Raw genomic sequence first — 14836 nt, 5'->3', positions numbered from 1 at the left:
AAAACCCTCTCACTTGTTAAAAGAGAATCTACGGTATGCTTTGAAGGTACACTCGATAACCTTAGGATAAGAGCGTGTTTTTAATGAGTCCTACCAGTCTTGTCCAACTGTGTAATGCTTTAATTATTGAGCACTATACTGGGCATTATGGACTGTGGTTGCCAGGCACCACCACAGACCCAAGGTTTTGCTGTGCTAACAGTGGCGCAATGAAGAAACTATGCCTCTCCCAAGGTACTCACACAATCCAAAGGTAAAATTAGGGAAAACAAGTGGTTAAACCAGGGAAATATAGTTGAAACACAAGAGGAAACAGGGCAAATATAGCAAACAGCAGTCACCACACATTTGGTGATGCAACAAGGGAGTAATCACTCCCAAATTACAGCACCGTTTTCACTGACAATATTTAGAACATTCATTACAGACTACAGTGTGTAAACATGGCACAGTCCTCCTCGAAGACTACAGTTAAGGACATTTGCTCAATTTATATATAGTGCAAATTAGGATTGTAACCTGGACTTCAGATAAAATTGATGTTCTGTGCAACGCTAAGTGAAAATTAAAAACCCTTGGCGAAATTAAAAGATTTCACCAAGTAGCCCACAAATCTTAACAGGTCATCATGACACCTCACCTCTGTTGAAATTACAGACATCACCAGATACACACACACTTCTCAGTTTCTAAGAATACTTTCATACATAAATTAAGAAAAAAAAAATCCCCACAACCTAGCTTACCATCAGCTTGTTTTTTGCAGTCAGCAATTACAAACTTTTGGTCCCAAGGCAACACCCTTTTCCCAGAGATACATACACACACTCGATCCAAAATGTGGATTAAAACTTGGTTAGTAAAAAAATGAAGCTCCAAAGTGAAAGGTGGGGTCCAAAAACTAGAAGCAAAACCAAAAGTGAGAGAGTCAGTGAGGAGGTGAAGGATAAACATGAACATGCTGTTCTAATTTACTAATACAAGAATTTGAGTACTGTTTGCAAAAGCAGAATGCTTTTCTTCCTGACTGCTACACCACTATTCTCTTAATGATGAGGAAGAATGAAATTGGATTAAAATCTTCAGTCTTAAATTTCTGCTTCAAAATGATGGCACTTTTCAGGAAGACAGCTGCTGACTCAAGTGAAAAACTTAGCAAAGCTGCGCAGTAATTAAGAGATTTCATTCACAACGCAATTTCATATTTGTACAGGGGGAAATGTGCTTCTTACGACATGAAATTTCCCACAATACTGAAAAGGCACATAGAGATATATAATACCGCCTAAGTCTTCCATTTGTCCTGTGAAGTAAGCCATCACTTCTTATGGAAAGTACATACGCACTTGAATAAAGACAACTATTGAAGGAAAAACTTTAGAGGTAATGAATACCACGCAGAGCCAAAGAAAACAGTTCTTGGAACTTTTTAGGATCATGTATTCAAATCCTGTTCCAAAATTCAAGGCAACAGGCATCATGCCATTACATTCCTATACAGTTGGAGCAAGCCTTAATGGCTCTGCAATATGCCTAATACAATTTCCCAAGTTGTATTTACAGAAATTAGACCTTTATCAGTTTACATTTTATTTCACATCAATGGTTTCAGGTTGTGAACTCCTGAATGTTTTACAGACGCACATGCAGATGGAAAAATAACATAAGAATCTGCATTTGCCACTCAGTCAAGAACAAAGAACCTTAGAAATTGTCTGCAGATCACCATTTATTGTAAAAAACTTCATAAGAATTAATGACCTTAAAGATGAGAATTTTGACTATGTAACATTTCATACTTGTCTTCACCTCAAAGGAAGTTATTCCTAATAGATCCAGAGCATCCACTTATTTTTGGTTTATTGTATATAAACATGGGACAGTTAGACATGTCAGTGTTTTTATTAGGTTCTTGCAGAACTTCTTTCTCCCACCTGTAATCAAACAATGGCAAGAAATTTTGCATTAACTGTGCCAAGCCTGGGTAGAAAATCTCTCTTCTATTTGAATATTCAGTGTTTTAAAATAAATAAATATCTAAGAATCATAAACTTCAGTCTGTTAGCTATAGATATGCAAAGAGAAGAAAGAAAAAACCCTACAAGTATGATAGCACTTTGGACATTCAGTAATGCTTAGAGAGATGAATTAAATGCACTGAGCACATCCCAATCTAGATATAACAAGTAATCTCTGATACACTTCTATGCCAGCCCTTAGCAAAGCAGCTTCTAGAATACAAATCCTCATCTGCATCAAAAAGCTACTCCTGAGCCACAGAATTAGAGCAAAACCTCACATATCTATATTTGTGTTCTGCCAGCAAAACAAGTAAGCCCAAAATTCTTAAAATCGCAGCATCCCCTCCAGATTTCACACCAAGTATAAGCCATGACAAGAACATCTTGAATGAAAATTAGTTCTAAATGAAAGCAAGAATACTTAGCACCTTTCTGATGCATTTCTTCTTTCAAAAACACTTTGCAAATACTAACGTGCCAAGATATAAAAGAACCATTGTTTCAGTGAAAGGAAGCAAGAAAAGAGAATGCAAAATTTGGTACCAAAATGGATGGATGGCTGATACTTTAGTTTTGTATACTGTGTTTTCATTCCCATCTTAGTGACACATCAAAACAGGTTCTGCAGTATTAGAACAGCAAAGGAATTATTGTATGTTGAGAGATCCTGCTAGACATAGCTTACTTTCAACACTAATATTTTTCCAACTGAAATTCCTATTGCTTTTCTTTAATGAAGACTGGTTTTGTTATTTATTTTTTTTCTATATCACCACAAAAAAAGCTTTTATATTGTTACTGGGAATAAAGTGGTTTTCCTTTGCAGTTCCCATTACTGCATTTCCAAGGCACGTATACCAACACAGTCAAGATGCTAGATACAAACCTGTAATTTGTTTAAATTTGTCCACTACACGCCCTGCTGAAATTCATTTTCTTTTTTTAGGGTGTTTTGTAGTCCTTTAGCCACAGCTAACAGGAAAGACTTCTGCAAAGATTCATCATGAAACATTATCTGCTCCATTCATGTTCATTTGGGTGTCTAATACTTCTAACACCAATCAATGCTGGGATCTCTACAGAGAAGTCCATGCTATTCAGAAGCATCACTGTATGCTTGCCAGTATTCCACCACAGCAAACACTAGTAGCTGATGGACGGAGACCCAATCTCAAAGAGCAGGACTTTGACAGATCTTCACCTGTATTGCTTAGTACCTCACTCTACTATTAGCAGTGCTGATTTCTGTGAAACAGCTCATAGTAAAAGTAAAGCAAGAACGGCAAAGTTTTTCACTTCAGTATTTAATGTTCAGCTCATTAAGGGCCCAGCTTGAAGCCCTGTGAACCTGGCAGAAACATTCCTTCTGGGGTTTCGAGTAGGGCATTGAAAAATTACAGGCTTGAACTTGATAGAGAAAGGAATAGAAGCTAGTTAAGAGCAAGGAGCGCAAGTTTCATGTCCTCCCATTGTCCAGCCTCGTTTAGCCGGCTTGGTTACTAGTGGGAATTTGCACTCAGTTACCCCAGTCAACTCAAATAAGAGTTCCAGTTGGCAAAAAAAACACAAAAAACATGATAGTTGGCTGTCAGGTAAACATTTGACAGGAATATCCAACTGAAAACATTATTAGGTATCATCTAACAATCTGCTTCTCTAAAAGCAGAGAGGATTTGAAAATAGACCTGGGACAACCTGAACAGTTAGAGTGATTTCTCACTAGAAATACTTAAGTCGGCATTAGAAACAGCTCCTGAAAAATGTTTCTCACTCTTAAGAATGTTATCTCTGGCGCGCTGGAATACCAATGCTCAATCCAGTAAAACTTCACCAGAAATTCCATTTTGTTCTATTTTGTTCTGATTAATCAAAGACACTAGGTCCTAAAAATGATAGCTGTACCTGACTAAAAACAGACCAAACAAGACATGTTCTTGGTGATCAAAAAAAGCTGTATCACTAACTTAGATAGGCATGGTGAATACCAGTAAAGACACAAAAACACAAGGGAACTTGGATTTCTTGCTATCTGTGATGAATGACTCAGCTCCTGACATGTTAGATGCATTTCACCTTCATATATTACTATCACATGGCAGGTGCAGTGGGATCTGTCACTATCCTAGTAAAGGTTTCTGTTTGGTTAGTCCAAAAAATTGGTGTTATATGCTATTGTAAGATTTTATTTTAGCACTTTCAAGTCAAATATAAAAATGTACTTAAAATACCACATCAATTAAAAAAAACAATGCAATCTGACAGACAAAAGCAGTTGTGTCCCAGAACTAAAGAGAATCTTTTTTCAGAACTGTCCCATGTTGCTGCTTCTAGTGGACTGCAACACAGGAGTACAGATTTTACTTTTTCCAAAGTCATTTTAACAAACAAAACCATCTATAAATAAGCCAGTATTACTCAAATGACAAATTATTGAGATTAAAAGTACAATCTAAAAAAAATTTCAAAGAGGAAAGTGCAAACTATTAGTTTTCAAACACTTCAGCACAATCTTACTTCTGCATTTTATAAGCTCTTTTGGGCAGGAATAGCTTCTCACTTTGGGAATTTCTGACACCCCAGCTATGTTGGTTGATGGTGTGAAGAGTGACTGTTGATTGACGTAACTTGGCTAGCAGAAGCTGCCACAGTAGTCACAGTTTCACTAGCAAAAACAGTGCTTTTATCTGAATTGCTTCCATCATTTGTGGAGGCTGGGGTTTTTTTCCCCACAAATAAACACAAAGATTATAAACAAAAGGAACTAAGAGATTTTTGTGCAGTTTCATGGTTATGATCTTGTTGAGATGATGGAGACATGGTGGGATGGCTTGCATGACCAGAATGCTGCAGTGGAGATATACAGGGTCTTTAAGGAAGGACATGCTGGAAAAGCAAGGTGGTGGAATCCCCCTTAATGTCAGAGAGCAGCTGGAATGCAAGGAGCTTTGTCCTGGGCATGGATGATGAGGTTAGGGGTAAGTATTAAAGAGCAGATCAGTATGGGTGACATGGCAGTAGGCAATTGCTTATAGGCCACCTGACCAGGAGGAACAGGTGGATGAGGCCCTCTACAGACAGTTAGAAGCAATCTTGCGCTCACAAGCCCCAGTCCTCACACCAGGGGCTTAAACCACTCTGATATCTACAGGAAGGACAACACAGGTAGGGATAAGCAATCTAGGGCTTTCCTGAAGAGCACTGATGACAAATTCCTCACCCAAGTGACAGAGGCACCAACAATAAGAGATGCTGTGCTGGATCTCACACTTATGAAGAAGGAAGGGTTCCTTAGGGATCTGAAGGTCAAAGGCAGCCTTAAACTGCAATTTATGGTGGTGTTCAGGATCCTCAGAGGAGGAAGCAGGCCAAAAAAGAAATAAAACTATCAGAGCCCTGGACTTCAGGATAACAGACTTTGGTCTCTTCAGGGATCTGCCTGAAAGAGTCCCATGGGATAAAGCCCTGAAGGGAAGACGGGTCCAAGAAAGCTAGTTGATACCCAAAGATCGCTTCCTCCAAGCTCAAGAACCCTTCATCCCAATGAGCAGGCAAAAATTCCAGGAGGTCTACATGGATGAATAAGGAGATCCTGGCAAAACTCAAACATATAAAGAAAGTATAAAAAAGCTAGAAGCAGGGAGAGGCAACCTGGGAGAAATACAGAGACGCTGCCTGAGCATGCAGGAAAGCCAGAACCCACCTCAAGCTGGAACTAGTGAGAGATGTCAAAAATAAGTATTTGAAGGGAAGGTATAAAGAAGATGGAGCCAGATCCTTCTCAGTGGTGTTCAGTGATAGGAAAAGAGATGATGGGCACAAACTGAAACACAGGGGTTCCCTCTGAACATCAGGAAACACTTTTTTACTGTGAGGGCAACTGAGCAATGGTGCAGGTTGCTCAGAGTGTTTGTGCACTCTCCCTCTTTGTAGATATTCAAAGTCCATCTGGCCATAGTCTTGCACAACCTGCTTGAGGTGGTCCTGCTTGGGCAAAGGCGGGTGAACGAGATGACCTGAAGAGAGAGGTCCCTTCCAGCCTCAACCAATCTGTGATTCTCTGAATGCACTGCTGTGTCAGAACACCAGTGTTCATATTGCTGTTTTATACAAGCATTCGTATTCCATAAAGGAACAAAACCAACCATGGAAAATAAACCATGCTCCAAAATTAACTTTTTAGGGGAATTCCTGATACTAACTGCAGGCCCAGAAATCTTTGTTACTGATGTATAATCCAGTATTTTTCTTCCCAGAAAGGGAAGAACCTCACCTATGAAAATTCCAAAGAGCTTTAGGACAAAAAGGACATGGGAAAAATTTGTTCTGTATCACACTATACCACCTTCAGACACCTGTAAAATATGGATTTACCTCAGTGCTGCTTCCCTCTCTTCATTTCCCTCCACCCTTTCACCCTTAAAAATTTGCCCAGCAACATGGCAGTAGCCTTCTATTCAGACAGATGCTGTGCCTGCCCCTGCTTATCACTCGTCAAAACTGATATGATGTCATAAATAAAAGTGCTGCATTTTTAACCCAGTTAGCATGTGTCAGTAATTCAGTGGAAACTGTGGTCTCCTTAATGTTCACTTATGGTGACTTCAGGTAAATGGCAGTGGCCTGTGCAAGTTTCCCTCTCCAGGTTGATAGCACCACCTGGCCATAGATGAAACTCCATGTATTTAAAGTACACTAACCTGCAACCTTTAAAGACCAAGATATACTTATTTACTCCTTCAAGCATTCTCCTGTTTTCTTCTCCTTTAAGTGCTTAAAGCCCTCTATGAGCCCTGCTAGCTCCTGGGCTAGGATCCTTTTCCCCCTTTGGGACAGGCGTACCCCATTTGCCACCGACAGGCCTGGTGCCGTGTAGAACAACAACCCATGGTCAAAACCACAGAATTCCGACGTTGACACCAGCCCCGGAGCCAGGAATTAATCTGCAAGATTTTTCTGATGCTACCACTGTCATTGTTTGCGACTGGCAGGAGGGATGAGAAGACTATTTGGGCTCCCAAACCCTGAACCAGTTGCGCTATGGCCCTGAAGTCCTTCTTGAGTCCCTTCAGGCTTCTTGTTGAAGAGATTTCCTCACTGCCCACCTGGAAGACTAGCAAAGGACAGTAGCCACTGGGCCATACCAGACAAGAGTTTTCTGGTAATGTCCCTTACTGTGGCCCCAGGGAGGCAGCAGACTTCCCTATGAGTTTGGTCAGGTCGACATACAGGGCCCTCTGTTCCCCTTAGGGTGGAGTCACCAATCACAACCACTCTACTTTTTTTCCCAGTAGAGTTGGTCATGATATGAGGCATTCTCCAACTCTTCTGTGGCGACTCTTCTAACCTGGATGATCCCTTATCTACTTCCTCATCTTCCTCGTTTTCCTTATCCTCAAGTATCAGAGCCTCAAATCTGTTGTAGAGGGGTACCTGGGAAGGTGACATAAGCTGGGGGGCAATACACCATCTACGCCAAGGAGTAACCTGCTTCCAACCTCCCCTATCTTCTAGGTCTCCTGCACCTGCCTGGAGTCTAGAGGGTAAAGGACCCTTAATTTCTTTCCTTTCAGGCAGCTGGCTTGCTTCTCTCAGGGATGGTGGAGTACAGGTCCACCAGTCCATCTCCTCCTCAGATTCCCCTATGCTCCTTAGCCATTCCACCTCTTCCCGTAGCTCTGCCACCATGCAGAGCAAATCATCAACCTGCCGACATCTAACTTAGAAGAGTCACTAAAGAGGAACAGATTTCTCATAAATGTAGTTGATGTTAAAGAGATCTGGAAGATCACAATCAAGGACATACAAAGTATTTGAATAATAACAATAGAAAACATCCGCCTTTACAAGGACCTCATTCTTAAATGCTCCAATTCTCTACTTTGATAAAACAGCATCTAGTTGTATGGTACATAATGAAGAATCAAAAAATATAGAAAGTTGTACCCTTTTAAAGGGCTAGGAACCATCTTTGTCTTATGTAAGAATTCTCAGGCATGCCAACCAATATTTTATCTTAGAAGACTTGTCTTACATGAACGATAACCTCCCTGTGTTTAAATCTGAGTCACATTCTAGAATCAGTCTTGGGATTGAAAAAAGATGAAACTACAGAAATACAGAATTTAACTGCTGCTTGCAGAGCCTCCTAGCTAATGTCAGTTCATGTTCTACAAAAACCAAGAAGCCCATGACTGTCTTCTGTTAGAAAACAATGAAAGCTAATATTCTTAAGAACAACATGATCTAAAGAATATATATTTGGAGATTTAATAATGCTAGAATGATTGGTTTTAATTTCTCATTTCTATCCAGTGGCATACACCTTTCTCGTAACTTCATCCTGAAAAATATTAATTAAGCAGATTCATATATTGAAGTCCAGTAATTTCTGCACATAAAATTCCATTGGCAGTATTGATTAGCAGTAGCATTAACTGAAGATGGAATAGAAAACAATCACCAAGGCGACTGAGGTTCAGGGGCACAGCTGGGGAATCAGAGAGAGGAAGGTGAAACCTCGCCAGAAGGAGCTGGATTGAGAAGCCTGAATACCAGCTGGAAATTTCATCTAATTTCAACAATTCACAATTCTCCTTGCTCCTGCCATTTCACCATTCAATAGCACTTTATATTCCAGGAAGAGAAACATTCTTTTCTCCAAACAGACAAATTAACTCCCAAGAGCCTAAACAGGTACAAAAGTCCATTTAGAAATTGTAGGAAAACAGACTTTCATATTAAAAAAAAAAAAAAAAAAAAAAAAAAATCAAATTCCACAATTCTTCCACTTTTCTGCTCTTTCTCTCCACTTTTTCCCCCTCGAATCAAAACCCTTCATTCTTCTTCTCTGTATTTAAATGAAGATTGCTCAATAACACAGTTTTCCCCTAGTCCGAAGTCTTAGCTGTCAAATGCCTATCAGGAGATAAAACCCAAAAACTAATGATACAACTGAAATGATGGCATTTTGCATGTAAACATTGCATTCTGGGATAAACTTTAGAGGAACTATTGAAAGTTGCAACTGAAAGCAACAACTTAACTTCCCTGAATTTTTAAGCAGCAGAAAATATCTGGTGGAGGAAGCATGGGGGTGCTTAAAAAGATTTTTTTTTTTTTTCTGAATAGAAGTTTTCTTGTAAAAGTGCCAGTGCCAGAGTGTAAGAGCAGGTTTCAACCGATACAGGTGTTGTCCTTCTGCTTTAAGAAAGCAATGATTCTGGTGTTAGCATGGCTACTTCCAGTTTTGCCAAACAATCAATCAAAAATTGTTATGATTTCTATCATTTTCACAGATATTTGGGAAAACAGTAAACCCAGGCACTGTTAAATGATGTGACCTTGACTGGCTGCCCTCAGGCAACATGCATAGGGTCTGGGTCAACATGTGCAACTATTCCCTGAGGACAGAAAACCGGTATGGATGTGGAGTAACAGAAATGACTCATCAGTACTCAAAAAGGCATGGGAGAAGAGTAGATGCCACAACCACTCTCTCTCTTCATAGCATTGGTCAAGAGATCAGAGGCGTAAGCACAGGGAAGTCTGTCCTTAAAAAGCCATCTTATTTATTATTTTCAGGCATACCTCTCTTATGTGGAAGTTAGCAAGGAAGACTGCATTCTGCCTGCACCGTCTGAGATTTCCAGCTTCCTCCATCATTAGGCTTATGTGATAAGATCTAGCTTTTTGCTATACATTGGATAGACTTTGGTGGGGTTCTTCTTGCCAATTTTAAGTGCAGCTTCTACCCAGTTAACTCCATTGTTGGGGAAATAGTAGCTATATCCCAGAAAGAACAGTGATGTGGATGTCGCTGTAAGCATTGTAAGATCAGACCTGGTCTGATCTGCAAATTGAAACAGGTAATGGAACTATTCTACACAGTTTGCTTCTAATTCTGACACACATGGCTCTTAAACAAGGATTCCAGCCTTGGCAGCTTTGCTTCAAAGCCAGTGCCAAGGCCAGGATAATCCTTTCTATCAGTTTTCTCCTCGATTTTTGAGCCACCAACTTCCATATAAAATAGAATTTGTTATCTGCTACTCCCCTTCTATAGCCATGCATTGAACAAGCTTTGACAAGACACAGGACAGACCTTCAAATACTTAGCAAAATGACACCAGAGAGTCATGAATCCCTACAAGATACAAAGCTCATTTCTTAACCCTTATCTTCAGGTGCGCGTACCACAAGGAAGGGGAGAATTAGGGATCCAGTGAAAAAAGCAAAAAAAGGAAAACTACCTTCCCTGATGGTAGTTCTGACTCTCCAGCTCCTAAATTATGCCAAGTGTGGGGTAATAAACAGTAATTGTTTCTTAAAGCTAATATTTACTACAAAGATGATTCAAACCCAGACAACTAATTGAGCAAAAATAATGCATGTGCTTGAGTGTATGTTTCCTTACACAAAACTTTTTTTCAGAAAGTTCTTCAGCCACAGAATTAGGCAAATAACCAATATAGCTAACTCTGGAGAGAATTAAGACAAACTCATGAAGAATAACCAACTGTAAACTTGTATTTGTCCTATACAATAGGACTTGTCATTATGTCCTGCTCTCACATAAGTCTATCGTAACGTCATCAGCACACACAGGTTACAGGAAAAATAGATACACCAGAAATCTCATACCCTTAAAATGCATACTTTTTTAATTATTCTAATGCAGGTGATGAAATGTCTTAAATCAAAGTTGTTCTGGATCTAGACAAGCAATCCCATGAACACTGATAGGAGTTTGCATGTAGATCAAGTTTAACATATAGTGCAAAGCCTTTCTGGTCAGGTTGTGAATTTTACTCATTATTAGCCTTTGTAAACATCATGCAAAGTGACTTGGGTTTTGCTGGTTTTGCGTATGCATGTGTTTGGGTTTTTAAGATTGCTCTACCAAAGGCACACATACAAAATATAAATCAGACAGAGGATGAAAGAGGAGAGTATTCCAGTAAGAGTCTGTTGACAACTGATAGTTTCTTCCACGTAAAAACAAAAAATACACATTAGAGCTATAAACAGTCACACAAGTAATAGTTTGGAGGATTGTTCCTTCAAAATCATTATATTTAAGAACACTTCAAAGATTTAAGTGCATATGGGAGATGCCTAGTTTTACCAGTTTTCTAAAATAACTCATTCAGCAGGAATACTACTTTGGCTAATTTTAAGTCCTACACATTGGAATTTCAGAGCAAGCCTCTGACAGATCTTAATTTGCCAACAGACATGCAGTCATTCACCACTGCTCTGCACTTTGGCTTTCCGAGTACTGTACTTTGGAATTCCTGTAGATTGAATAACTGGCCCTGCGAATTCAACATCTTAGTAATACTATTTTCAGTGCTCCTCCGAAGAAAAAACAGTACTTGTATCTCCAGACCTGAGAAAACTTACAATCTTTTTATGTCATCTAAACAGAGAAGAAAAAACGTTGTCATGTATATTTCACATAAATAAATATATCTTGCTACATACTGTCATCCAAATACCTCCAAGCTATGTTTTCGTTACTAGCAACTGAGACAGGGGTATGTACTTTGAACAGGAAAGATGCAACACACAACATAAATAAAAAATTGTGACAATTAAATATCAATAAGATGGAGAAAAACAACCTGATACCACAGCAGGCAATTAAAAGACAGGAAAAAAAATTAAGGAAAACCAACCTACCAATCCAATTATCCATCAGAGACTCTGCAGTTACTGCGGCTTCTACATGACTTGCAGGCTTGCTGATCAAGGGCCGTCACAGGACACCTAAGCAATAAGAATTTCACATTTAAAACTTGGAATGCTTATCAGCAATTTGCAGTTTTCAAGAAGCCTAGGGATAAGTGCTCCACCTTGGCCATTTCTCCATTTAAAACAAACAAACAAAAACTGCAAACACAGTGAGGATGTTTGGAGTGGTTTGTTTGTTAACTTGTTCTGTTCTTGTAAGTAAACTAACTTTTAATAACCTGTCTGTCTATCCAGCAGGGAGCAGAATGACTTTCTTAGAAGATCCCCCTACCCTGAACTCATCATCTGAGTTTACGCATGCAATTTTTCCTCTAGGCTTATAATTATCATCATGGAGCTCTTCATTTCATAGGTCTTCTTACAATAGCCTGTGCATTTTCACCACTGAATGGGCGGAAAAAAACCACAACCCAAACTAGTCCCCCTAGTGTACCTTTGCAGTAGGAGTCTGAAGAATATGTCGTGAATCACTACCCTGTCTTTTTGTGTGAAGCTGGCTTTTTTTTTTTTTTCCAGTAGAAGACATAACCACTTAGAGAAACTGCAGGGAAACCAGGCAACCTTTCAATCCATTTATCTAATTTCCCGCTGTTTCTATTTCTGAAGAAGTTAAAAAAAATAAAAGTTGTACAAAGAAAATTAATCTGTATCCAGAAGATTTCATTAAATGAGATGCGCTGACCTGTTGGCACTTGCCAGGTCTGGTTTTAACATAGTACTTTGTTTAGCCTGGTGGCTTCTGTTCCTTCTATAGAGCACTAAAATACTATAAAGAAGCTAACAATGTTTAAAAGACATTTGATTTATTGTAATTTCCACCCTGGCATCGTATCTTCCAGAATATATAAAAATGACAATCAGTGCTGTGAAAATGTTTCCTGTAGTAATTTTAGGAGTGCTATAAAAAGCAACTACAATACATACACAAAAAGGTAAAGACCTTATGACAACTGTTCAGATGCCTCCACGGGCTAATTTTCAGTTTAAAAAAATGCATGTGAGAAAAGAAGTAGGCTTTATTTGCTGTCTAACAGTACCTCTGTTCCAAGTTGAATAAAGCAGAAGACATTGTACTCAGGTGAAAACACAAATAAAGATCGCTTGTCTGATGCTCTACAAAGACGAGAAATCACTTGCTTTCTAAAAACAAAACTGGGCACAGCAGAAGAGCTAGGAATCTCTCCAAAGTGTTACATAAGGCACTGTCAAACTTCACATCACCTCCACAGAGGCCGCAAGTTGCTATTTTCCTTTCCTTCCCCCCCGGTGAGCGGGGATTAATGATCTGAATGACACCGTCTCGGATAGGAGGCGATAGCAGAAGCTTCCAAAGGAGAGCCTCCTGGGCTGAAGGCTTGCTGGGGTGGCTGGAGGGGGGATGGGGAAACCACCCTCCCCGTTTCACTGTCTCAGCGAAACTCCGGCTTCGCCCCGGGCCGGCGGGCAGGTCCCGTTCAGACAGCTGCCTCCCGGAGCCCGCACGCCGCGGGGCGAGGCTTTCACACCCACGGCGTGACACCCGGCCACCCCCACGGCAGCAGCCATCGGCGCCGGCTGTCCCGGGCTCCTTTGAGGGACAGCGGCCCCGTCCCCCCCGCCAGCCCCGCGGCACGGGAACGCACCCGGCCGGACGGAAGGGGCGCGGGTGCGGTGTGAACGAGTAGACTCACGAGAGGAATGGAGTGCGAGCCAGGCAGGGGAAACCTCCCTCAGCTGGGGAAAGGAGGTGTGCCCTGTTGTGCCCGCGGAGCGACAAGCGTGCTCCGCCCGGAGCATCTCTCAACTCCGGATCTGATGCGGATTAAAATCCAGGAGATAAAAAGCCACCCCCTCAGCCCTACCGGACTTGGATGCCCCCTCCTCTGGGCTGTTGGAAGTGGAGCACACTCACCGATTGTTCTTCGCTCTCCCCGCCCCTCAAAGCAGCAGCGACCCGGCGAGGCACTTACCTTCCCCGGGTGGCTCCGGGCCGCCGGGACGGGCGCTCAGCGCCCGCTTCTCCGCACAGGCAAGCGGTCCTTCCCCCTCTTTCGCTCCAGGCGAGCAGCTCCAGCTCCGTCCCCGCAGCCCGGCGCTCCGAGGTGTCAGCCGGAGGGTCCCAACCGGGGCGGCACCGGCGGCTCCACTCTCCGCGGGACGAGGAGCTGCTGACGGCGGGAGGAGAGGGCGGCGGGGAGGGTCGCACTCTTCCAGGGACGCGCTGCCGAGGTGGCTGCCTCCTTCTCCCTGCTCTCTCGCTCTCCGCCCGCTCCCGGCTTCACGCTGTCCTGAGGTGCAGCCCGGACTCGTCCGTCCGTCCGTCCCCGCTCACCTCTCCCGCCCCGCTCCCCGGCGGCAAAGCCGCGCGGCGAACAGGCCCCGCCGGCGGCCAGAAGGACCCGGGGCGACGGGGGATTTCCGGCCCGGCCTCCGGCCTCTCCCCGAGGCCTGATGCACGCTCTCCGCGGGGAGAGGAGGCCCTGCCCCGGCCTGGCGGGGCGGCGAGCAACCCCGGGAAGGTCACCGGCAACCGTGGAGCAGAGCACAGAGAGGCTCCCTCCGCACCGCCGCGGTCGTTGTTACTGCTGCCGGCCCAGTCTCAGCGGCCGCTGGTGCCGCGCTCCGCCCGGGCTCGCTCCGTGCCAGTGCCCGGCGGCCGCCTCCGAGTCTGAGTGCCAGGCTGCCCCTTCCCCTTCCTTCCTTCCTTCCTCCCTCCCTTGCCTCCCGCCCTTCCCCGCTGCCAGCCTTCCCCCGCCGGCTCCCTCCGGCGCCCGGTGCCAGCTGCCCCCTGCGGGTCTCGGTGCCGAGGCTGCCCGCCACCGGGCATTGCGCCCGGCGGCCGAGGCGAGGGCGGCGCCGCTGCCGTTCCGCGGGTGCCGGGAGCGGGGTGCCCGCCGCCGCTCTGCCCCGGGCTCAGCGGCAGCTGCAGCGACTGTGTGTCTGTGTCATGTCTGTGCCTGGGCGGGCGGAGGCGCGGGGCCGAGGCGGAGCCAGCCCGCTGACACGCCGCCCAGCGACAGGCGCCGAGCGCCCAACCAGCGGCAGCCGCCACCGCGGCCCGCCCGCCCGCGCAGCGCGGCGCC

At 43.3% G+C, this 14836-nt stretch overlaps 1 protein-coding gene across 5 annotated transcripts in view; it reads right to left on the bottom strand.

Moving 5' to 3' along the window:
* The window catches only part of LARGE1 (LARGE xylosyl- and glucuronyltransferase 1), a 277729-nt gene extending 263297 nt beyond the window's left edge, over window positions 1-14432 (bottom strand). For 4 of the 5 annotated variants that reach the window (XR_003990374.1, XR_003990375.1, XR_003990373.1 and 1 more), the window contains exons 1-2: window positions 13724-13864; window positions 11703-11789 (exon numbers count right to left, since the gene is read on the bottom strand). The gene's annotated coding sequence lies outside the window, so the exon portion shown is untranslated. Of the gene's footprint in view, window positions 1-11702; window positions 11790-13723 lie in introns of all 5 variants that reach the window. The other variant, XM_030477990.1, reaches the window with a different exon arrangement.
* Window positions 14433-14836: the final 404 nt, after the last annotated feature.

This window comes from Strigops habroptila, chromosome 3, assembly GCF_004027225.2.
Source record: "Strigops habroptila isolate Jane chromosome 3, bStrHab1.2.pri, whole genome shotgun sequence".
NCBI lineage: Eukaryota > Metazoa > Chordata > Aves > Psittaciformes > Psittacidae > Strigops > Strigops habroptila.
This window is presented reverse-complemented; position numbering and strand designations above follow the sequence as displayed.